Source organism: Bombyx mandarina, chromosome 03, assembly GCF_030267445.1.
Source record: "Bombyx mandarina strain Sakado chromosome 03, ASM3026744v2".
Lineage (NCBI taxonomy): Eukaryota > Metazoa > Arthropoda > Insecta > Lepidoptera > Bombycidae > Bombyx > Bombyx mandarina.
In genome coordinates, this window is record NC_143210.1 from 3,583,127 (window position 1) to 3,606,887 (window position 23,761).

The 23,761-nt window shown below is 38.4% G+C and overlaps 1 protein-coding gene across 2 annotated transcripts in view; it reads left to right on the forward strand.

Moving 5' to 3' along the window:
• The window catches only part of _Bre4 (glycosyltransferase), a 153,314-nt gene that overhangs the window by 57,524 nt on the left and 72,029 nt on the right, over window positions 1-23,761 (forward strand). The window contains exon 2 of one of the 2 annotated variants that reach the window (XM_089736850.1): window positions 8,262-8,389. The exons of the other annotated variant lie outside the window; for it this stretch is intronic. The gene's annotated coding sequence lies outside the window, so the exon portion shown is untranslated. The remainder of the gene's footprint in view (window positions 1-8,261; window positions 8,390-23,761) is intronic. 2 annotated transcript variants of the gene reach the window in all.

Consider the following 23,761-nt stretch of genomic DNA (forward strand, 5'->3'; position numbering starts at 1 on the left):
AACTTAAAACAAACAAAAGGAATCGGTCCGACGAGGGACTCATCAAAGGAAAAACAAAATGGTTATTTTTATTTAATTCCGAGTATTTTCATATGTATCTACTTTTTAAACCTTCTCTGGACTTCCACAAATAATTCAAGACCAAAATTAGCCAAATCGGTTCAGCCGTTCTCGAGTTTTAGCGAGACTAACGAACAGCAATTCATTTTTATATATAGAGATATCATTGAGAATTGTCATCGGATATTTTTCTTCCGAAGTACCTCAACGATCTACCTGTGTCGGTTTCCGGAACATTACGTTTCAAATAATAATGAAAACAGTTAATCGAAATAGACGAGTTTCATTAACGCCACAATAAAATAATTACGAAATTTGAAAGAGAAAATTTTGATGCTCCTCACAATTGTATAGGATCTAAATACTTCCTTAATCAATCTGAAACAGTGGGCGTGATTGTAAACGGGAGACAATTAAAAATGTATATTCTGAATATAACAAAGCTATTTTCGGATTCTTAATTACAGCAATTTGCGCGGAAATAACTTAAGTCATTATTATTAGAGCTTTTTGTTTAAGCACAGAATAGCTTGCGTTTTTCTAAATATACAGAAAATTCGGTACTTGGTAATAGTAATTAAAAAAGTAACTGTAGTACTAATACTACAGTAGCTAATACTTGTACTAATAGAATTCTTCTACTAATAGAAGTATTAGCAATGTATTTTTTTTTAGGTTTTTACGTATCGTCGATAATACTTTTTCATATTGAAAAAATAAAATTAATAAATTTTAGTAATTTAGTTTAAACCGTTAAAGGTCTTTTCATTATAATCGAGTATTAAAACCATATTCATGAAAGGTCTTTATAAATACTTTACTTTTTTCTAGTTAATTGACAAACGAGCACCTTAGAAACCGCAATGTAACCGCCGCCGCCACGTACCTTGAGACACGAGGTCTAGTTTCAGTGGTATTGTATAACTATTTTTGCCATTGTTGACAAATGAATATTCACTGGCATTCAATGGCACTTCACATCTGGTCTGAAGTGGACACCCAAGCCACTACTACTACTAAAAAGGCTATATAGCTTTTGCACCTCCTCTCAAACTGTAATGCATGACTGCTTAGCGAAAACCTGTCTTGCGATAGTAACATTAATCCGATTAACACATCGCCCCAACAGCAGTAATAAAAAAATCGTTTGTCTGTAAAGTCGGTTTACTGACGATAGTTGAACGTGACAACGTCATAAGAAAATACTGTTGGAATGGTTTCATTTTTCAAAAGAAAATTTTAATTATATTTGTTTGATAGATATTTTGTATGGACAATTGTCACCACATTCACTTTTCACTGAACTTCATACTTGACGAAAACATGTAAATGTATTATTGTATAGCAGCTGTTCACGCGGATGGATCGCTCACTCAAGTAGGAGAGAGACAGATGTCGAACGCTGCCGAACGCGGAGGCCGATTGTGCCTCTTTGTCGCTCGTTGCGCGCTCTCGCTTGCACTTCAAGCCTTAAATGGAACGCCTCATGAGTCATGTTTTTTCGTGCGTGCAGCCTATCGAATTATAAGACGTTGTCACGTCAAAAGTATCATACAATTTACAACAATTTACCTGGTACCTGGTTACCTGTACAATATGAGAGTCGACGGCTCTGAAACCGCGCGTCTCTGCACTGCAGACATACGAAATCTGCAGAACGCCAGACCGGCGCGCTTTGTGCTCTTCGAACTGTATTGAAATAAATGTCGGTTTATGGTGATTTTGACTCAAGACTCCGTGGCCATTGCTCGTACTGAGGGGCGAGCACGATTGACTGAAGTAATCGTATCGCTATCGAGAAAAAATGTATAGGACTTAAACAGCGCACCCCTACCGTCCGTAAAAAGAATTAATTTGACCGTCCGTAAAAAGAATTAATTTGAATTTACTTACTTTTGTTTCGCAATGGAATCGTCGCGTTCTCGAAACTTATGATCGAGAGCACGAAAATTGTTTTGACACACGGTAACGTAAATCTCGAAGGCTGGATATCGAATACTACCATCTAATATAATGATACGTTTTCGTATCGATAAATTTACGTTTGGGATTCGATAGATTTTCGTGCTTGACGTACTAATCCCGAGCAGCTGCCAATCTATCATGACTACTTCAATCAGATGACTTAAATTTTTTGTTTCCGTATCACGAATATACCGTAATCGACCAGATTCAAATTATTATGGTGCCGAAAAACTTATGAACAAATTTAAAAAACTGATAAAACGTATTTTATCTGAAGCCGCATCCTTCTTGCTGCGTCTAAAGAGATGTAGAAATCAAGCCGTATTTTAGCCCTCAAACACATGAAACCCAATATCAGTTGAGTTTGGCTGTATGTAACCGCGAGCGCACTAGTTTCGGACAATAAAACAAACCCCGAAAAATTTATGGACTAATTTATGGTAGGGCGTGGAAAGAACCAGCGTAGCTTGATACCACTGTCTTGCTTCTTTCTGCCGCACTTGAAGGATACCACATCGTACATTCTAATGTATATTAACATGTATACACTATATCCGCGATGAATTGCGAAGCATGACCGGCAGAAAATTTATGAGGAGTGTAGAAGATCGGCTAAGTAGCGTGAGATGCAACTACATTGCATGTATTTGCAGCTGTAAACAACTGTGATGATGATAATGATGACGTACATACTTAGAAATGTCTCAAGATGTAGTGGAGTTTTTATAAGTATTATTTCTTCGGTTAAATCGATTATTATCGATTCTCGCTATATATAATCGAGTATTGAAGTCAGCTCGTGATGGTGTACGTCAGAACTTCAAACAAAAAAATGTAAATAATCTTTCTTCATCTTTCTTCTTGTGTAAACATACATTATTTGGTTCATAAAACACATTTAAGCAGTAAGCTTAAGACTACGTAGCTAAAAAGATTTAAGCGGCTTTTCTCGTGTTAACACCTAAATTTTGCTGTCTCGTAGGTGTAATACTTTGATCGACATGGATAAAAGTAGCTTACGTTTACGCGTTGCAGAAGTTTGTGTTCGAAATGTTGATTTAAAGGCTAATAGAGAAGCAGGCTTACATAATCTTATGTGACTATAGCCTCACTGCTATTAATCATAATGCTTAGAATTGATTGAAGACGTGGCCTAAAGAATAAGCCACCAGGTGAACGAACACGTGACAAGTGATGTCCGGATACCGCAGGCAGCTACCATTTATCTATATATTAATACGTGAAGCAAAAACTTTGTATCCCTTTTTACGAAAATTGCGCAGACGGAGGAGGAGTATGAAATTTTCCACACTTATATTATTAGAATATAGAGAAGTGCACAAAGCTAATATTTTTTTTAAATAATGCACAAATGATACCTTAAATCAATAAAGAAAACATTACACACACAACCATGTATTTGACACAACACATATATATATTATAAATATACTCTTTGTTTATTCTCAATTGTCAAACTTTTGTTAGTGTTTAAAGTCAAATTGAGAATAGATGAATATTGTTTGTCTTTATTATTATTTATTTATAGTGCAGTTTTGGCGAAATCTGTGATTATATTATATAAGTACAATAGTATTTGACACTAGAACCATAATAATGTTTAAACATAAAATTTCAATTGATTAAAGTCGAATTTAGACTTCTGCGGGACCACTAGTTCATATTAAAATACCTACCTAACACGCGTTCATGAAAGACTTCCACGACGAAGGAATGACATCGTGTACTAAAAATTAAATCCGGAAAATTTATAAAAATTGCTTAATCGTTGTTTTTATGGCGCACAGTAAGCCCGCACGACTTTGTTGATCCGAGTACGTAGAGCTGTGCCTGAAAATTTTCAAGTTGAACTTAGAATTAACTGAGTAACATGACACTTTAATAAACTTTATCCAAAATAGTCAGTACTAAAAGTAGCTTATTTACTGAGAGAGGAGGGAGATTTTTTTTTTATCCTCCTGACAAACTCGATCCGTTTGGCTGACCGATCTTTGATTTGGCAGCTTCCAAATTTGACAGGATCACTCGCCACGCCAATCTGAACATTGCCTGACAAATTTCATAGATATCGGTCCAGCTGTGTTGGAATGTTATAGTGTATAGACACCTCTAATTTTATATATACTAGAGGTCCCGCAGTAGTCAAAATTCGACTATAATTAATTGGAATTGTAAGTTTGTACACTATTATGATTGTATTTTATACTGCTATAATCACAAATTTCGCCAAGAATACACTATAAAAAATATTAACAAAGACAAACAATATTTAATCTATTCTCAATTTGACAACAGACGTCAAGAACAAAAGTTTGACAATAAATATGCATGCGTGTTGCGTCAAATACATGGTATGTAGTGTGTGTAATGTTTTCTTTATTGATTTAATGTATCTTTTATGCATTATTTTAAAAAAATATTAGCATTGTGCACTTCTTCTCTATATTCTCTATAAGTGTGGAAAGTTTCATACTCCTCCGTCCGCGCAATTTTCGTAAAAAGGGATACAAAGCTTTTGCTTCACGTATTAATATATAGATAGATAGATTAACGATTATTCCGATTAGGAAATGTGCTAAAAAGATAATCTCCAATATTAGTATGCGTATTACATGTTTATTGTAAATACGCCCAACCGAGCCCGTACGGTCAAGGAAAATAACCGCAATAGTAAATATTTATGTACGCGGGCGAGCGGAATTCTGCGAACGATGCCGTGAATGGACCCCGGCACATATTTATATCTAATGGCCCGGAAAATGGCTGCGAGAATGTACCAGCCCCACACACTCTTAGCAATACGTGTGACAATTCGTATTTGGTTTTGTTACAATAAATTTGTGGAGCGCCCGTGACGTTTATATATGAAATATGAATCTTTGAGTGTTGCGTAGTCTCGGTATACAGCGGATAATCTTTAAACAGGAAATGGAAAATGAACAGGAAAATTACACATATCTTTATTTGAGTCGGTAATTCATTTTAGGGAGCTCTTTAGAGACATACGACATGTCGTCTTCTCGCATTAAAACGGTATAATTTCAAAATTTAGTAATTTTACAAGAGAGTGTTTTAAAGGTTTAACATGTGATATTTTTAATATTAATCATCTTTGCATGGTTTCTCTTTATTTTTTTACCAATTACATTAAGTCTTGTAAAGTAAGATAAAGTAATGTATTGATTATGTTAATAGCAGTCAAAACAAAACTAAACCACCCTCTTTTGACAGTATTTATGAGGAAAATACTGGTGATGCCAAATGATTCCGCATATTAACTTAATTTCGAATATTTTAGGAAATTGTACACTTATAATGCGAAATGACGATATGTACGTTAATAGATATTGTTGATTTCAAATGAAAAATATGTAGTTGCGAGCAGAAGCCACAGCATAGATTTCGTGTCTTTTATTCATGTTTTGTAACGCTAGGCAATTTGAATAGCTTTTCAAATTTTACTGTTGGTAGGCCTCTTGTGAGTCCGCACGGGTAGGTACCACCGCCCTGCTTATTTCTGCCGTGAAGCAGTAATGCGTTTCGGTTTGAAGGGTGGGGCAGCCGTTGTAACTATACTTGAGACCTTAGAATTTATATCTCGAGGTGGGTGGCGCATTTACGCTGTATTAGATTTGGGCTCCAGTAACCACTTAACACCAGGTGGGCTGTGAGCTTCACTCTTTGGAGGTCACCCTTGAAGGAAACCTAGAAACTGCTGACGAGGTGCTAGAAAGAGTAAAGAAGGCAGTCGACGCCATGACAACAGGCTTAAAAACCAACAAGGTGAGAAAGGCAAAAAACCAGACGGTAATTCTAGGATGCGACACGGAAGCAGAATTACAAAAAGTTAAGACTAGAATAGAATGCAAAGGGGAACGAAGGGCTAGTTGTAGCGCGAATGCAAAATAAAAACCCTCTCGTAATCCTTAAGGACGTCTTTTTGGACAGTGAGGACGACGAGATGGTCAAAGTGCTACACTCACAAAACCATGATGTCTTTGCAGGGCTTCAGGAAATAGATGAAGAAATCACAGTAAAGTATAAGAAAAGGACGAAGAACCCTAAAACTGCGCATGTTGTGGTCCAGGTCAGACCTATAGTATGGCAGAGGATGACGGGGGCTGGAGCCCTTTACCTTGACCTGCAGAGGATCAAGGTGGAGGATCAGTCCCCGCTCATCCAATGCACGAAATGCTTAGCTTTTGGTCACGGCCGAAAATTTTGCACTGAAAGTGCGGACAGATGCAGCCATCTGCGCGAAAAATGCGCAGACTATATCTCGGGAAACGAAACGCAATGCTGCAACTGCTCGCAAGCTGCAGAGAACAGACCACAACGCCTTCAGCGCAGAGTGCCCAGTTCGGCAGAAATGGGACTATCTGGCCCGCGCAAACACAGCTTATTCCTGACTCACTCCAAGACGGGTACGTAACACGTAACACATACACAGCAACACACAGAAACACACACAAACATGACATGCACAAACACAAACCGGGAGTACAAAAAACAGGAGCGCCATGGTGAAACGAACAAAGCAACGGAAACCGGAAAACAAAAAACAAATAAACACAGATATACTGAATATATATGATTATATCAACAACAACACAAACTCAGAAATCGTGCCCCAACAAATAATTAAAAATATGACAAAATATAGAAAAATGTAAAAGAAGGTCAATAAATATAGATATATAATATGTGTATTTATATATTATTGTCATAAATTAAGTACTTCCGTACGTAATTTACTGGTGGTAAGACATCTTGTGAGTCCGCACGGGTAGGTACCACACCCTGCCTATTTCTGCCGTGAAGCAGTTATGCGTTTCGGTTTGAAGGGCGGGGCAGCCGTTGTAACTATAATTGAGACCTTAGAACTTATATCTCAAGATGGGTGGCGCATTTACGTTGTAGATGTCTATGGGCTCCAGTAACCACTTAACACCAGGTGGGCTGTGAACTCGTCCACTCATCTAAGCAATAAATAAAAAAAGTAGCTAATAAATAAGGAAGATAGAAATTAAGTGAGTATGTGTAAACGGGCTACAAGCCTTGTAATAGAATGCAACAATAACCATTGGCAAACAATGTTCACGGATAAACATCTTGTTCTAATATAGATATAGCAACAAAAATAGTAATAACAAAGTATGATAAGGTAGCTTCTAATCTAGTATTAAGAATAAAAATGTAAATAGATAATAAGTATAGAATAAGAAATACAAAATGTTGGAAATTAAGAGAGCACTGAATAAAGTCAACAAAATTAGAACATATATAATATAAAGAATAAAAATGTGAATAGTTATTAAGCATAGAATAAGAAATATAAAATGTTAGAATTTAAGAGAACATTGAATAAGCAATGTAAAGATATCCCAAAAAAAGGTTCTAAAAAGGTAAACAGTCAAACCGTTAATTGAAATAAATACAATGACCCTGAAAATTTTCTTCCCCCGATTAAATAAAGAATTATAGGTAGTAGTGTAAAATAGCGGGAGTAACTTCCCGGACAAGAGAGAAGGATGATGGATGAACGTGTAGTATGAAAGCTTGAATGTGCGAGAGGCATAAAAGCGAGAACTAATATGAATGAGAAAACATAAAATAATAAGATCCCGTTGAGCTTATGAACAATGAAAGGCTGAAAAAGAAAAAAAAACTTACATCTCGAGGTGGGTGGCGCATTTATGTCATAGATGTCTATAGGCTCCAGTAACCACTTAACACCAGGTGGGCTGTGAGCTCGTCCACCCATCTAAGCAATAAAAAAAACGTGTCCATGAAGTGTTCCGTGTAAAAAAAAGATGTAATGCAATCGTCTCTGCCCTACCAACGCGCTAACCGGCATTAGAGCAAACTACTTCCGTTTGGTCTTGATCCACTTATTTCGTGTAACCTTAATAATGAATGAATTAAATGAAATTCTTCCTTTAGTACTCGCATACTTTCAAATTTGTTTTAAGAGTAGTAACGAAGACAGCGGTACCTTAATGTTCCTACACGAGCTCATGGTACGAACATGTGGTAATGAAGATTACGTGTAATTCGGCTAAACGATGAACTTCATATACATAGATTATTATTGATGTCTACCGCAGATGTGTCCTTTAGGCGACGTGCTAAATTATTTTTTGTAATTTGAATAATTCTACACACAACGTTAATAGAAGCAAGTGATGTAATTATTTATTTCCGTTTTGTTTCAGGTAACACGACTCTACGTATTTTCTCCATACTAGTTGCAAAGAACTTGTAGAAGCAATTGATATCTGATGAAAAGTCGATGTCCACCTCGGTCCTTTTAATGACGAAACAATGTGAAGATACAAAAAAGGTAAAATTATTCTATGGCCCATTTGGTGCAACTCTACATGACTTAAATAAAATTACTTTAACGGCTTAATCTCGTCTCGTCTTATGCCCATTCGTGACCACGAAAATCATATCTTAAACCTCGGAAATATAATAATGATAATACTGTATAATAAATAATACTGTATCTGTTTTTGACTGTTCTTTGAAGGTAAATTGTGTTTTGGTGTGAAATAAAGTGTATTCTATCTCTCTCTTTCTCTCTGTAAGAGTTGTCGACATTGTATGTAAATAATCTAAACTAATATTATAAAGCTGAAGAGTTTGTTTGTTTGAACGCGCTAATCTCAGGTACTACTGGTCCGATTTGAAAAATTATTTCAGTGTTAGATAGCCCATTTATTGAGGAAGGCTATAGGCACGTTAAGGCCAATACAAGTGGAGCACCAATAAATAATGTTTCAAAATAGGGGTTTAAATAGCTCCTTAACATCCTATAATTCAAAAATATTTTCACTTTCTACGTAAATGAAATGGGGGTAAAATTTAGCGTTATGCCAAAGTAATTAATCCGTGCGGACGGAGTCGCGGGCAAAGCTAGTTATTAATAGAGTACAACTGTTGTTTAACAATGTTACATTTATAATTAAATATATATGACGGCGTTAACGATATTTATGTTATATAGCACGTGCAATAGGAGTGACTCACACAAGCAAGGTGCGCCGGCCGTGTCGTTCCACTCGTAAACAACAGCTGCAACAGAAGTGACTCATAAGCCAGCTGCGCCGGCTAGTATAAAAAGGCGGAACGTGCCTTGAAATGAACATTCGTTCGACTGCGTTTGCCCGGTGCACTTACTACGTTGTTACGTTGTGTGATTCAGTGACTGTTGTACGTACTGGTTAAAGATTGGATAAGTGAAAGTGAATTAAGTTATCATATTGTTGATTAAATCAGGAATCAAAAAGTGACCTCCTTTTACTTGGTGTTTAACAAAATAATGTCTACCCTCAAGCTTACATCAGAAGTGGGATCAGGACTCTACTCTCACTGGCGTGACGTGTTTGAACATGTTCGAAGTACAGCAAAAAAAAACATGATGCAGATCAGAATACTAGTAGTGGTACGCCACAAGAGCGTGAATGCAGCATACGTAAGTCGTGTAATAACGTCTCTGTTACCTCGATGGAAGATCTGAGCCACGAAGAAATCGTCACATCTTACGTTCTGGCTCATGTTGCCCAGTTTGACTGTCGACTTCATCACATGGCATTTACTAACGGAAATACAACACGTAACAAGCTATTGCAAGAAATTAAGGCAAGTGCAAATCTCAAGTGAAACTTCGATCGCAATAATGGATCTGTCATGACGAGTGGGTAGTTCCGACACGAATCGTTTTTAAGCCAATGACTACTGCTAGAGTTACATGGCACTAGTACAGTAAACCAGGACATGAGACTGTGAATTGGTCGCTGAAATTTTAGAATCTACTCGATTCAATACCAATAACACTACACGTTCGATGACTTCGGGCTCCAGCAAGCAAGCAAGCCAAACAAGAAAGCAAGCAAGTTTCCGTGGGGAAGAAAAATTGACACATCTGAAGTCGTCGTGACCTGTAAGATAAGACGTCCGGTGCGTTCGTGTCTGGCGATGCGGCGGTGTTCGGGTTCCGCTGGCGGATGCAGGTTTTTCCGGTGAAGTGCGTGCTTGTGCGTGCTTGACAAGTGTTCGCGGTTGGCTTCCTCAGTGTGGGAGTAACATCGTGTAAGAGAGGTGGAACCCGTAAAATTGTAGTTTGCGTGGTGGCTGGTAAGATTTGTTGCGGTAAGAAGTTTGCATGGTGGTAAAATGTCTTGTGAGTCTGCACAGGTAGCCGGAGGTGAGACTTCCGCGGTCGCGGCCCACCCAGTCCGCGAGAACCGGGCAGATCGCCTCGACGGTACGGAGGCCGGCCGACGGGTCTGCCAAACGACGAGACCACGCCTCCAGCACGGACTGCCGATATTGGAGCCCCCGCGCTCCGGCTGCACTTGCGCTAGGGCGCGCCGCCTCGTTGGAGACTGTGAGCAAAACCTGAACAACCTCCTCATCCGTGGGCGCCCGGCTCTCGCCTGCAAGTCAGCTGTTACGTGTGCGGTGATGCGAGTCATGTAGCTTCTGGGTGTTCCATGCGCTACAAGAAGAAAAACGACACTGCTCCAGGTGCTGTGGCAGGTGCAACCAGAGACGTCAACGTGTGTTCCAGAGCTTCAGTGTGTTACAGATAAGTGGTTTTGGCTTCCCCTTTATGTTCCATTCAGGGTCAGAATGTAGTCTTATAAAACAAAGCCATAGTAATTTATTCAATGGTAAGAGGTTTCATGAACAAGTCACTCTTTGATCTGAAAGTAACTCGGACCAATCATGGCAAGAGCAGTTAGGGGATATTCAACTCACCCTTAATAGTACACGTTGTCAAGTAACAGGGTTTACTCCAATAGAATAGATGTTTACCGTTCAGGGTAGTTCACTTGAAATATCTAAAGTTTCAACAGAGTGATAATCCCTTGGTTTAGTCGAGGCAGAGCTAAAGTCAAACTTTTTTCCGCTGGGGATTTTGTTTTCGTAAGTTGACCGAAAATGTAAAGGTCCCTTCAACATTACTGCAGTTATAGAAAACGATAGGTATAATTGAGACATGTAAATAGTTCTAATAGAGTGTACAAATTTCCCCATGAAAACTTACGTGAAATACCTCGAGGCCCGTCAGGCCTACTAGAAATTTCTGAAAATTATAGTGACGATGACGTGACGGCGTACACAGATGGGTTAATTAATCTTGTTCATGAAACTGATCTTAATGATGACGACTCTATCACTGACAATAGAAGCGACATTTTTGGTCCGCAAATAGCGATACAGCAACATAGTCTGTGGGTAGTGATACAATGTCTGTAAGCTCAGGCACCTCAGGTGCAGGTGTTGGAAATGTAGAAAACGATGGTCGGTCTCGCACTATTTCTGAAGAATTCCGTATAAATGTTCTGGTTTAAGAAATGTTTTAACAAAAGCTACCGTACATGCAGATTAAAAAAAAAAGAAGAAAAAAAAGAGAATTGTATGTGGCTAGAGAGATGTTAATCCGGACTAGCAAAAAAAAAAGAGAAAAAAAAAAAAAAAAAAAAGTGTGAAGTCATTGAAGGGTCTGTCCGGTCCAATGGCTTGGCTATAGGGATTTCATCCAGATTAGCCACAACAATTAGCTACAGGGATTGCGATTCGGTCTAGCATTATCCGGTCCAGTTCGAAAAACTGAAGGGATAACAATTCCGGTCTAAGTTAAAAGGGACATACTTACATACCTGAAGAGTTTTAAATGAACTGGCCCAGGTATGTAAGCAGTCTGAAGGTTATTTTATAGCCAGTATAGGATTTTCTGAAGAATTATGCGAACCGAACCCTACTAGATTGTTAATATCATAGACCACGTTTAAGTTGCATCCGTTAATGTCAGGATGAACGAACACGTTTGTTGTTCACAGACATACCATAAGAATGCGCGCACGAGGACGAGCGCACGTCAGTATGGCCGTGACGGCGTTAACGATATTTATGTTATATAGCACGTGCAATAGGAGTGACTCACACAAGCAAGGTGCGCCGGCCGTGTCGTTCCACTCGTAACAACAGCTGCAACAGAAGTGACTCATAAGCCAGCTGCGCCGGCTAGTATAAAAAGGCGGAACGTGCCTTGAAATGAACATTCGTTCGACTGCGTTTGCCCGGTGCACTTACTACGTTGTTACGTTGTGTGATTCAGTGACTGTTGTACGTACTGGTTAAAGATTGGATAAGTGAAAGTGAATTAAGTTATCATATTGTTGATTAAATCAGGAATCAAAAAGTGACCTCCTTTTACTTGGTGTTTAACAAAATAATGTCTACCCTCAAGCTTACATATATAACTAGTCAGGTCATAAGTATTGTCACACAGTAAAAACTTTTCTTTTAGAATGCTGACCACAAAAAAGTTTATTGAATTCGAATTTAGAATTGTTCATGAAATAAAAATGTATACTTTAGAATTTTACTCATTTTTAAATATGGAGTGGACGCTTAAAGAAGACCGTGTTGCAGTTATTGCGTTGCATCGTTGCGGTTACGTGCCAATTCAAATTTTTAACATACTGAAAAATTTGAATATAACCAAAAGATTCGTTTATCGTACCATCAAACGATACAATGAAGACTCTAGTGTAGATGACAGGTCAAGAAGTGGTCGCCCTCGGTCTGTTAGGACTCCAGCAGTGATAAAAGCTGTGAAGGCGCGAATTCAAAGAAATCCCAAACGTAAGCAGAAACTGTTGGCCCTTCAGATGGGGTTAAGCAGAACCACGGTGAAAAGGGTGTTAAATGAAGACTTAGGGCTTCGGGCATATCGAAGAAAAACAGGACATCGTTTGAATGCTCGTCTAATGGACCTGAGACTGAAGAGATGCCGCGCTTTGTTGAAGCGGTACGCGGGAAAAAAATATCGGGAAATTCTTTTTTCGGATGAAAAAAATTTTACCGTAGAAGAGAGCTACAACAAACAAAATGATAAGGTGTACGCACACAGTAGTGAAGAAGCGAGCAACCGTATTCCGCGTGTCCAACGAGGTCATTTTCCATCCTCGCTCATGGTATGGTTGGGAGTTTCTTATTGGGGCTTAACAGAGGTACATTTTTGTGAGAAAGGTGTAAAAACGAATACAGTTGTGTATCAAAATACAGTCCTGACGAACCTTGTGGAACCTGTTTCTCATACCATGTTCAATAACAGGCACTGGGTATTCCAACAAGATTCGGCGCCAGCTCATAGAGCGAAGAGCACACAAGATTGGCTGGCGGCGCGTGAATCGACTTCATCCGGCACGAAGACTGGCCCTCCTCCAGTCCAGATTTGAATCCGTTAGATTACAAGATATGGCAACACTTGGAGGAAAAGGCGTGCTCAAAGCCTCATCCCAATTTGGAGTCACTCAAGACATCCTTGATTAAGGCAGCCGCCGATATTGACATGGATCTCGTTCGTGCTGCGATAGACGACTGGCCGCGCAGATTGAAGGCCTGTATTCAAAATCACGGAGGTCATTTTGAATAAACTTTAGTGTCATAAGAATCTATGTTTTGTTAAGTTCATTTTGGTATATGAATGGTTACATAATGAATAAACTTGTTTCAATTATTTTACATTAAACGTGTGACAGAATTTATGACCTGACTAGGTATAAAGCCAGTTCGTTGTACGTTACAACGAAATAACATGTTCCCATTTCGTTTACCGATAAACAACTTTTTATGGCATTCGATATAAAAAATTAAATATTTCATCTCGGTCGTTCGTCTAGTCGTGACAATATGTTGTTTCGTAAATCGCTACGCTTGTTTTCAAATTTACACTTTAACACATTACAATAGAATAGCTTTTGCTGGACGATAACATTTCGAAATAGCTATTCGATTTTCGTGTGTCCCAACCAAGCCGTTTTATTTTGCTTTCAATAGCATTGCGACATTAATAAATCCTCGACGTTTATAAGTCCTAGCACTTTATTGTTACACTTCGTTTGAACCAGAGTTTCCAATAGATTTTTATCGATTTTTTTATCTCTAATTACGTTTCACACGTAAACATCGTTATGAGTGAACGTTTTTGTTTTTTTTTTTTTTTTGCTTAGATGGGTTGACGAGCTCACAGCACACCTGGTGTTAAGTGGTTACTGGAGCCCATAGACATCTACAACGTAGACGCGCGGCCACCTTGAGATACAAGTTCTTAAGTCTCAGTATAGTTACAACGGCTGCCCCACCCTTCAAACCGAAACGCATTACTGCTTCACGGCAGAAATATTACAAAATCTATTTACAAACTCATAAATTATCGATGATCAAATGTCAACGGAGCATGGAGTTATCGAAACTATTAAACAAATAAAGTTCTTTATTAAATAAATTTCAATATGGCCAATATTATATTACAGTAATATAAAAAGATATTTATATTCCCGTGGGTGTCATAAATATGACTAAAACTTCACTAGAGAATAGACAAAAGTCTTCTCTGACTATTAATACCAGCTTTTCAAATTCGTCCTCGCCTAAAGGATAAGACGCCCGGTTTTCAGGGTAATGGATTCACACTTTGTGATTGATGGGCTCCAGTAACCAACATTAACTTGATCGCAAGGTCGTTCATCTATAGGTGCAATAAACTGCTTTTTTTCATCGGGTTTTACTGGTATGGCATATTGTAAGCACACACGGGCTGATACCATGATCTTCCTTCCTATTCCTACCACGAAACAATCATGTGTTAGGGTCAGCAGTCGTTATCCTATAAAATAATTATTGAGACTTCAACGCCTAGTGTTCAATGTGTGTAACGCCGGATTTGGAGGAAACGACAAAGAAAAATCTTCATTCGAGCAGGTGGAATTGCTCAGTAGACCGACGGTCCGAATGTTATTGTTCGAAACTTGTATATACTATACTAAACCTATCTTGAATATGTCGGGAGCGAAATTCAAGATTCAAATATCTTGTGTTCTACTTTAAATTACATACTGTGATTGTCAGAACCTATGGAAGAAGAAATGAATGGATTTCGTGAAGACGATATGTGTAAGAGGGGAGTGAGTGAAGAAATGGTATATGATTTAGGAGTATGAAAGGAGAAAACATGTTGCGCCGACTCCAAGTGACTGGGAGAAGGGCAGGAGAATGAATGATGATTGTCAGGAGCTAGTTTTTTTTTAAAATAAACCTTTGATACATCCCACTGAATTTTTTGCCGAATCTTCTCAGTAAGTCCGGCCTGATATCCGGTGGTAGATTTTTTTTTATTGCTTAGGTGGGTGGACGAGCTCACAGCCCACCTGGTATTAAGTGGTTACTGGAGCCCATAGACATTTATAACGTAAATGCGCTACCCACCTTGAGATATAAGTTCTAAGGCCTCAAGTATAATTGTTACAACGGCTACCCCACCCTTCAAGCCGAAACGCATTACTGCTTCACGGCAGAAATAGGCAGGGTGGTGGTACCTACCCGCGGCGGACTCACAAGAAGTCTACCCCCTATAGTGTTGGATGCAGGCAGCGCAGGACGGGTCTTTGTGGCGAGGCTTGGGGGAGGCCTATGTCCAGCGGTGGACGTCCATGGGCTGATAAGAGAAGAAGAAAAGAATAGTGGATCAGTGGAAATACGTTTACATACATCTTATTTGACTCGGTAATTCCTTTTAGTGAACTTTTTAGACATACGACATTCGTTTGTGGACACATTCGATTTTGAATAAAAATAAAAGTGGTTCCGAGCCAAGCCACAGCTTAGGTTTCGTATCTTTTATATAATACAATAATACAATAGAGCTGTTGTTCACGTTATATGAAATAAAATATATGTATTTCAAGGAAACACTTCATAATTGTTTTCTTAGTAACAGTCCGATTGCAGCTGCACTTGTTCCTCGGCGAAAATAAATCGCTGTTTCCCGAACCCGTTTCGACTTTGATAAATTCTGCTACGGTATCGCACTGGAGTTTTTTTATGCCTCTCTCTCTCTCTGTCTTCGATCGATCCCTCACTGCTGAGGATCGTGTCTCCGTCCGATTCCGTCAACCAGCTGTCTCCGTCGATCCCGTTCTGTAGCTTGGTGGAGTGCGTCGTTTTATGCCCACTCATTTACAATTTCTAACAAACTTTTTACAAAGTATAGTCTAGGTCAGTAGTTGGCAACACGCGATTCGCGAGCCGCTTTCGGGTCTTAGACTCCTCGGCTATGACTCTTCCTCGAAATGTTTAGTTCAGGCACGGAATATTGCTTATTATATGCCTTATAAGAGAGTAAACATTTTTCAAACACAAGGCTATGAAAATGACTGTTAAAAAATGGCTCTTTGAATAAATTACAATTGTCTGATATTTGGATTTTTGGTTGACAACGTTGCTGATCCAAGCCAGTGTCTAAGTCTGGTGATTACTCATCTTAAAAGCTGGGAAATGATTTTGCTTTTGATTTGGTATACACGAGAAGGATTTTATGCTATTAAACGGCTTTGCTCCTACTCCCTGAGTCGCATTCCTCATGTCTGAGGGTCGTGACCATCTCTTTCCATTATCCTTCTTTGGATATGTTTCGCCATCTTCCTCTGTTCTCGGCGGCGTGTATGGCGTCGTAGACGGTGGTATCCAGAGTGGTGCGAATTTGGTCGGACCAGCGAATTGGATTGCGGCCACGAGATCTTTTGCCCGCAATCTTGTCAGTTAGTATCAATTTTTCAAGATTTTCACCACAATTTCTGGCATGTGATGGATTTGCTACCGGCGGTTTAAACTTTTTAGTAGGATTAGATACGGACAGATCGGAGTCGATCTATGTGAAGCAAGAGGAAGAATGCCAATATGCACTTTTTTTTTTTTTTATGCCTTTGTAGGCTGACGAGCATACGGCCACCTGATGGTGAGTGGTTACCGTCGCCCATGGACTTCAGCAATGCCAGGGCAGAGTCAAGCCGCTGCCTACCGCTTAATACTCTCCACAAGCCTCGTTTGAAGAAGGACATGTCATAGCACTCGGGAAACACCGTGGAGGGGAGCCCATTCCATAGCCGGATGTACGTGGCAAAAAAGACCTCTGGAAATGCACTGTGGATGACCGCAGTGGCTCCAGTAGTATGGGTGAACTCTACTCCGGTGGCGGGCGGTGCGATGGTAAAAACGAGATGCCGGTATCATCTCGAACAATTCCTCAGAGCACTCCCCATGGAACATACGGTACAAATACAGAGGGAACCGAAGTCCCTCCGCGACCAGAGGTTCCAAACGATCCGTGAGAATGGGATTATCGACAATCCGAACGGCCCTCCTCTGTGTGGAGTCAAATGGAAGAAGCTGGTATTTGGGAGCCCCGGCCCAGAGATGGAAGCAGTACTCCACGCGAGGCCGGACTTGTGCTTTATAAAGCAAAAGCCTTGTCCAGGCGTGAAGTACCGCTTCGCTCTGTTGAGGACTCCCAGCATTTTTGGACGCCAACTTGGCTTTGCCTTCCAAATGACTCCGAAACTGGACATCGCTCGAAATGTCGACCCAAGTATCCCAATACTCTCGAAGGTTGCAGGGATACTACTTGGAATTGCGGCGCCATGACAAAGGGGTCCTTCTTCGCAGTGAACGCGCAAACTTGTGTCTTTAACGGGTTGAATTGAACCAAGTTCAATTCACCCCATTTGGAGACTCGCCCCAGAGAGTTCTCCACTTCAGACAAAAGTTTTGATCGTCTCTCTTGCACCACGCTCCGAGAGAGACTCTGATGGCCGATATATCGCGCATCCCCCGTGCTGTCATCCGCATATCAATGCATGCCATCAATAGACAGCATGTCATTGATATACAGGATGAAAAGCGTCGGGGAGAGCACCGAACCTTGTGGAACGCCAGCGTTAATGGTCATGGTATCAGAACAGTCACCGTCTACAACGACCGTGATGCTCCGCCATCCAAAAAGCTAGCGATCCACTTGCAGAGACCCTCGGGGATTCCGTAAGATGGTAGCTTCGACAGAAGTGCCCTATGCCAGACTTATCAATAATGACTTAGGTCGTCATATAAATTCTTCCAAAAAGATCACAAGAATCAGCATACAATGAAAACAGAATGCGAATATTTCATACAGAAATAACAGTGACAGCTTATTTCACAATTCAAAAAAAAAACATTTTTAAGTCCAGTGCGAATATTCAGTAAGTAAAAAATATTCTTGCTAGAGGAAGCGACAGCTGTGAGTTTTATTAAAACTTAGTGCGGCCACGGGAAACTTTACTTTTGGTCTTCTAAACATATAACTGAAGGTACACATTTTCAACTGAACACTGAGAATGGATCTGACAACTTAAAGTACTCCGATAATAATAGCAGTAATCACAAAAATATCGTAGAAATACTATTAAATTATTTTTTAGTGCCGCTTTTATAATAACAGTACTTTGTATAGTGAATTAAGTAGTTCCTTTAATTCATATCCTCATCTGAAGTGGTTACCGGAGCCCATAGACATCTACAACGTAAATGCCGCCACCTACCTTGAGATATAAGTTCTAAGGTCACTGTTTTTACAGTACAACGGCTTGCCCCACCCTTCAAACCGAAACGCATTACTGCTTCACGGCAGAAATAGGCAGGGTGGTGGTACCTATCCGTGCGGAATCACAAGACTTCTTACCATCAGTAATAAAATACTTGAAGGTAACATTCTAGCTATTGTGTAATTCTCATAAAGCTTTGACTGTGTAGTAAACATCATCTCACGCACATAATTAAAAGAGATTTGGATGTATTTTATTATAATTGTTCTAGACGTGCTCCGCGGGATCTCGGTGGAAATGCTTCTGCGTTATTCTCTAGTCTATAAATACTAGATTGATTTGTAGATTTGGCAATAAGTAAAAGTGCGAACCAAGGAAGCAGCGCACTATCGTATTTAATAGAGTAGATAATAATGTGCTCCGGTCATTTATCATGAAAAAGTATCAAGACTATTCATTAGCGAAATGTCTTTTAAATCCTTTCAGCTATTTTTACGTGATTAAAATCCAAACATACAAGACATCTCACGGCTCCTTTGGTGTAAAGCAACAATAACCTTAGCTAGCACAATGTAAATGTCACTTTTGAACCTAAGGTCTTAATTGTATTTAAAAACACCTTATCCCTATTATTTTCGAATTTCAAAGCATTATTGCTTCGTAACAAAAACCCGCAAAACAGAGCCACCACGCATGGGCTTACGCGACCCGCCTCTAGACGGATCGGGGGTATCTAAGCTATTGGTTAAAGCCTCGTTGGTATAGTCGTGAGTGATCCAGATTTCTGTACCACGAGCTTCAGGTTTGATTACCGGTGGTCGGTATCTATTTAATATTTTTAAATTTGCCGTCTTGCTGGTCTGTAGCTAAAAGATCTTGTCTCCAAAGCGCTTTCGATGCCCATAACAAATCAGAAATTTCTAACTTGGAACCTGCGGACCTAGAATTTTCTTTGTTACTTTTAACGCATTTCCAAGTTTACAGTACGACCGACGTAACTTGGCGAGTCTGAATATAGCCGCAGGTCAACTTTCGCGCATGTACACTTGTAAAAAAAAGTGTTATTAGCATTCATTTTTTTAAATCAAAATACGAATTAAAATTTCCATATACAGGGACCAAGTACAAATAAAATGAATATCAAAACACTATGAGAGAGAAAGCTATAAAAATAACGTAATAAATTAAAGAGAGGTAATAAAAAAATAATAAATTAAGACAGAAAGCGGTAAAAATAACGTAATTAAATTAATTCGAAAGTAAGCCCAACACTGCCTTCAGTTGCGATCCGCTGTACTGTGCGTTGCGATACACCAGATCGTTAGCAACTCTAAATAAAACTGTCAACATCTTTTACGCCATCTTCTTTTTCTTTTTAAAAAAAAATCAAAAATTATGTTTGTCGGCCGTCGATTTAAAACACTATTATGCTTTGGTGGCATCTTTGTTAACGAATAGTATAAATGCCAAGGGACACTCAATACTAAAACAAATTTAAACACAAACAATCTTAAAACTAAACAAAAAACTGAGCACTAAACAAAAACAGTATAATAATAACAAATCAATGAAAACTTTTGTAGCCGCCCGTACTCAAGACAGAGATAGCGACACGAACACGACACTAATGCTAGCGTGTGAGTGAGACACATTACCGCATACCGAGAATTACCGAATTTATACGATGTCAAGAAAAGGGATGTCCAATATGCGTGTTTGAGGATGTTGTTTAATCGATTTTTTTTCAAATTGATTAAAATTTATATAAAATATATATTTATATTCCATTTTATAGGAGGTTTAAAATATTCACGAACAGTCCCTATTGTAGTAGTTGTTGATAAATAACTGATATTCAACTAAATCATGTCTTTCAACCAAGAAAATAAAGTGTTATTAGTTTTTTTTTTTATTAAAGATGAAGTCTCGTTTACTAACGACAACATTCAATATGTTTGTAAATCTCTTTCATTCATTATCTCATATAAACAAAAATCAATAAATTCCAAACCGATAAAAATCGATTGTGATATTTGATTGAATAAAGGGACGATTGTGTTTACATAGAGTCAATCCCTAGCCTAGACCTCCGCCCCGCGCACGTTGCTCATACCACCATTTGGTTCCTAAAAACGTTTGTGCGCAGCCTTCTGCGCGAAGTTCGGACTCGCCAAGTTACGTCGGTCGTATTGTACTTAGTTTATTTTTCTTTCGTTATCTATTAGCGAAATAGAAATGTAATGGATAATTATCACAGAACACAAGCTGTTTGACAGATGCTTCCATCTCCCTAACGACATTTTCAAAGTAAGTTTACGCTCGCTTAGTGGAAGATCTTCACTTTCTTGTTAACCAAATATTAAACAATATAAAAAAAATCTAAAGAAAAGGCAATAAGCTTCATAATCACTTCGAGAGACCACTCAATCAGAAACGACGCTAATCGCAATGCAGTAAGTAACCCGCTCAAGTTGCACAAAACTAGTAAAATAGTCTTAACGGTTTGAGCATCGATCTGGCGGATTGCCAGTGAAACTTGTGTTTTGAACTGTCGCCGCCGCGTAACACACTCCTCAAGTTTTCATCTATAAAAAAAAAAACTTTGTTTTCGTGATGTAGGTACTGTTACAATAAAATGTGTTCGGCGAATCAAGAGACGTAGACGATACGATTGTCCGCGGACGCTTTGGTATCAAAATGCCATATTTCAATTTGTAAATTTTTTATATTCCATTTATTAGGATCTTGAATATGTTCTCGCTGTTTTTCTTTCAATATAAAAGCATTATTTAAATGATAATGAACAAAAAAATTTTATCCAAAGTATTTATTGATCATCGCTAGCGACTACTTTCTCCCATCTTTCTGGCAGTATACGAATTCCGCGTCGGAAAAACGATATTTCTCTTGAGGCTTTCCAAGAATCAATCCAATTAATAGCTTCTTCATACGAATGAAAGCGCTGATCATCATCGAACGGAATAGGTGAAAATGTAATTGTTTAATGTATTATATTGTGAATTTTTTATTTTTTTTCCTTACATTATTCGTTAGATTAGTTTTTGTTATTGTGTTGTTTTGTCATAATTGTAAGGAACATTGTTATACAAATTCAGCACTATATGTCTTGTTTTGTCGTGCGCACATAACTTATGTTGCAAGCCAGATTTTGTTTCTTTTTATTTGTGTTCTTTATGTATCTTTATCTTGTGATGTGTATTGTGAGCCTAATAAAAAATAAAAAAATAAAATAAAATAAAAATAAAAATCACAATAATAAATACATATTTCAATAAATCAAAAATCGAATAGTCGAACTTTTCATATGGAGATCTGTTCTAATAATAATTGATATTCTCGCTTTTTAGGGTTGAACGCATCAAATCTGGGAATCGGAAGATAAGACGGACAGACAAAAATTGTAAAAAATGCTATTTTGGTGTATGTACCGTAAATATATTCATACGCATGTAGTAAAAAGCAGTTATTTCAATATTTCAAATAGACACTCCAATTTTATTTATATGTAAAGATTTATTGCATATACAAGTGATCGAACTCACATCCTATTTAATTTTGTTCAAAAGCTTAGATATTTCAAGCAAATCTAGCCTTCAAAGTTAATTTACTAATACGGTTATAACGTTATAACTTAATGAAATAAGACAGAAAACTGTTGGTAATAATCTATACTAATATATAAATCTACAGTGGTTTTGACGGATGTTCCGTTATAACTACTGAACCATGCATCCGATTGACTTGAAACTTGGTATCCATGTAGAAAATATATGTACTTAATGGATAGGCTAATATTTATATGAGTGTTGGACTCCTTACACCAGTTGCAGGCGCGTTAATGATGAGAATCTTTGTGGGGGTAAGAAATAATAATGTTAATTTTAAATGCCCAGCGAAGCGGACGGGTACAGCTAGTTAAGAATAATATTACGCATTTAATCTTGTATTTATGATTAACGAACTAACCTTCGAATATTTATCGTGGTCAGCTGTGAATATAATGGAAACTACCGTCTTATTCTACAAAAACGAAAATTCCTTACTTAATTTATTCGACACGTACATAATAATACATTTATAGAATAAATATGAGATTAACCGATAAGAGAACTTTTAATTTTGTTTACGACTCGTGAAAACCAAAGAAAACACTCCCAGTTAATAATCTTAAAATAAACACAAACCGCACCGAATAAATTTAACGTTCTAAACTAATTGCTTTTGTTGACCGAAAGGTGGAGGTCGCGGCTGTTTCTACCGCAAACAAGCCGTGTATACATACTTAAAGGATAAAGTAAAATAGTTTAATTCTGGAATGCATCTCCTGATCGCCTGTAGATTTAAGTGGCAAAAAAAACAAAGTTTTTTTTTTATTCCTTAGATGGGTGGACGACACCAGATACTAAGTGGTTACTGGAGCCCATAGACATCTACACCGAAATGCGCCACCTACCTTGAGATATAAGTTCTAAGGTCTCAGTATAGTTACAACGGCTACCTCACCCTTCAAACCGAAACGCATTACTGCTTCACGGTAGAAATAGGCAGGGCGGTGGTACCTACCCGTGCGGACTCACAAGAGGTCCTACTACCAGTAAAGATTGTCCTACGTTTCAAATTAGATCGTAATTCCTCCGCCACAGGAATAGGCAGCGGCTTGGCCCTGCCCCTGGCATTGCTGACGTCCATGAGCGACGGTAACCACTCACCATCAGGTGGGCCGTATGCTCGTCTGCCTACAAGGGCAATAAAAAAAAAGGCCGGAAATTGAATCATACATTACGTATGTATGTATATGTATATGTGATTGTGTATATATGTATATATATACTTTTTTGTGTATGTATTCGTAACTTAATATAAATTTCATTGCACTTACCACTATTTACTCTGCACTACCTTTGGTTGACTGGTAGAGAATGCCTTAAGGATTAAGTCCGCCAATGTAATTTTTTACATGAAGGGTAATAAATAAATAAATAAATACATTATACTTATTATACGATAATTAAAAACGAGAGGACAACAATGACTTTGATTCGTTTTCTTTTAATTAAACCGCATCATCATCATCATCATCATCAACCTTTATTAAACCGCGCAACGACCAAATTAATAATTAATCGCAAGTTGCGTTCAGTGATTAATAATTATTAATCCGATAAGTTTGCGTAAAAGTAAACTTTCCTCGTCCACTTCGAATCTCAACTTAATTTAACGGAAACAGAAGTTTTATAACTTCTTGGCTCTGCCCCTGGCAA